This window comes from Macrotis lagotis, chromosome X, assembly GCF_037893015.1.
Source record: "Macrotis lagotis isolate mMagLag1 chromosome X, bilby.v1.9.chrom.fasta, whole genome shotgun sequence".
Classification (NCBI taxonomy): domain Eukaryota; kingdom Metazoa; phylum Chordata; class Mammalia; order Peramelemorphia; family Peramelidae; genus Macrotis; species Macrotis lagotis.
The window spans coordinates 235962438-235965430 of NC_133666.1; the positions used below are offsets into that span (position 1 = coordinate 235962438).

General features: G+C 37.8%; 1 pseudogene; it reads right to left on the reverse strand.

The window, feature by feature from the left end:
- Positions 1–2126: 2126 nt before the first annotated feature.
- LOC141498991 (signal peptidase complex catalytic subunit SEC11C pseudogene) lies at positions 2127–2777 on the reverse strand (annotated as a pseudogene).
- Positions 2778–2993: the final 216 nt, after the last annotated feature.

The following is a 2993-nucleotide window of genomic DNA, read 5'->3' on the forward strand; positions in this document are numbered from 1 at the left end:
ATGACTTTCTGGTCACAATTCTCTCATAGTCCTTAAGAAAAGCCCAGAAAATAGATCTCATGTTTCTTTATCTCCAATTTTCTCTAAAGAATAGAGATGTCAAGTTGACACAGAAGAAAAAAATCATCAAGGATTTGATTTTTGAGAATCAGGGTTCAAATTCCTTTTCTGCTATTTACTTATCTGTATGCCCTTAGACATAAGCTCATAAGTATCTGAGACCAGATTTGAACTCAGGAAGATGAACCTGGCACTCTATTCTCTGTGCTACCTAGCTGTCATTAGCAAGATTCCAACTTCAAGAGAGTCACATCTTTTGAACTGATCATATTAAAGGAATTATGGTCATTTAAATATTGATATAGTGGAAATGCAGCAGACAATGGAATCAATAGACAAGGGTTAGAAGTGCCTTGCAGTTTCTGGATGTACTGAAGCAAGTCATTTTCATTATCTGTGCCTCAGTTTCCTCCTTTAGAAACTAAGCTGCTTGTTATAATGTTGAAGATTATGGAAAGCATATTACAAAATGAATGGTTGAAAGAACTGGGAAATAGACTCAAAGGACTGTCATAAGGAAAAAAGTTTAGCTGATCTCTGCTCATTCCCAGTGAGAAACTAAGAAAAGGAGTCTAAGTTGAGGAAAAGTAGATTTAAGTTTGATATAAGATTGAGCTTCTGAACAATTAATGTTGTCCAAAAATGGGACAGAATGATGTGGGAGGTCATGAATTTCCATCAAACAGAGGTTTAGCAGAGCCCGACTGGCCATCACTGGTCACTAAGTATGTTAAAGTGGGGAGGGTTTTATCAGATTTAATGACTTCTGGAGTCCCTTCTAGCTCAGAGATTTGGTGATTCTGTGAAATACTCTTCTTTTCACAACTGGAAGTATTTTGTAGTTTTTACTTCCATGTACTTCAAGTACCCAAAAGTAAAGCCTTTCAGATTATCATTGTTTATGAAGAGAAAGGAGTTATTTATCTATGTTACAGATTCTGTGCTAAGGGCTATGGATAGAAAAGGAGGGGAAAGATAGTCCTAGCCTTTAAGGATTTTTACAAATTAATGGGAGAGATATCATACAAATATATACAAATAAGCTTTATATAGGAAAAATAGTAAATGATTAACAGCGGGGTGGGAAAATATTTCTATGGAACATCCAGATGATAAATGTCATTAGATCAGGAAATTCATGACAAGAGTAAGGTATAAGAAGACTGGAAGGGTGTTAGGGAGAAGCTTATAAAGGACTTTGAATGCCAACAGAGGATTTTACATTTGATGCTGGGAACAATAAGGAAGGCCCTGGAGTTTACTGATAGAGATGTATGGTTAGTACATGTATTTTAGGAACATGGTTGGTTCTGCACTTTAGGAAAAACACTTTGGTGACAGAACAGAGACTGGATTAAAGTGGGGAGACACTTGAGACAGGCAGTCTCTCCAGCAGCCTGTTGTAATAGTCCTGGTGTGAAAAGATGAGGACCTGTGCTAGAGTCGGGGTTGTTTCAGAGAAGAGAAGGGACGGAATTCGAGAGATGTTGCAAAGGTGAATGCAATAGATCTTTGATGTGGGGGGGGGGGCAAATAGCTGAGGAGGTAAGGATAATGAGGAATTCAGTCTGATTCCTAGTGTGGGAGCCTGACAGATTGGGAGAATGACATTGTTCATCTTACTAATAATGAAAATGGGAATGAAAAGGTTTTTATTTAGGGTGAAAAATAATGAGTTTTAGTTTGGACCTGTTTAATTTCTCTTTTGGACATTCAGTTCAAGATGTCTTATGCTACACTTTTAGTCATAATTCTTTTTTTCCTTGGTAAATAGTCATTTTTTTCCAATTACATGTAAAGGGAGTTTTTATCATTCATCTTTATAAGATTTTTGACTTCCAAATATTTCTATCTCCTTCTTTCCCTTCCTTCCTTTCGAAGATAGCAAGCAATCTGATATAGATTATAATATGTGTGCAATCTTATTTTTTGCTGATGAACCCTTTATTTGGGCAAGAGAAAAATTTGCACACTGTTTTCTTTTATATAGAAAGTGAGACATTTCAAATATATTAGTTTTTCTTTTTTCAATAGAATTTAATTCAGTCAGGAATTGCTTCTCGTTTTTAGAATTCACATTTCAGTAACACATATGCACCCATTACAGCCAGTTGGATAATCATTCATGATTATGGTAACCATCCCAACATATAGCAAAAACCCTCTTGCTCTTCCTACAACATCCTTTTCTAGTCAGTTTTGACCTTCTTTGTACAACCCTCTATTATCAACTTCATTATTATCTCCTTTAGTCAGCAGTTTGACATTACCATTGTCTTTTTTTTGGACTCAATGACTCTGTGAACTATAGGAATATTTCTTCCTTCAACTTTAAAAACACTATTTTACCAGCTCTAATAGGATCTTCCCTGAAATTTGTTAAAAACAGAAGATCTCCTCTATGAAATGCTGTCTCCAAATTGCCACTCAGAATCCTCACAATAGGGCTTTCACTCCTAGTGACAACTATCAAGCCTTTCCATCTCATAAGAGCAGAAGATACAATCATGTCAAAGTTTAAAACTTCTTTGCACCAAGAAAAGAGCTCAGAGGGGCAGCTAGGTGGTGCAATGAATAAAGCACCAGTCCTGAAGTCAGGAGCACCCCGGGTTCTAATCTAACCTCAGACGCTCTAGCTGTGTGACTTTGGGCAAGTCACTGAACCCCATTGCCTGGAGCTTGTTCATCTTTCTTAAGTCCCCGAAGATGTCCATGGTGGCCACTGAAAGCCAGTTCCCAGGGACATGGCATATCACAGGCAGGAAGAAGGGGGCCCTGAGCAGGCAAGTGGGCTCCGGGCAAGATGCTGTTACCTAAGCAATGTCAACACACCTGCCTGGTGCCCCCTTCTCCTTCCCTTCCTGCTTCCTCATCATGCATGTGCAATCTTGTTAAACCTATGCATGAGAAAGAAGAAAAAAAAACAAAAAGAA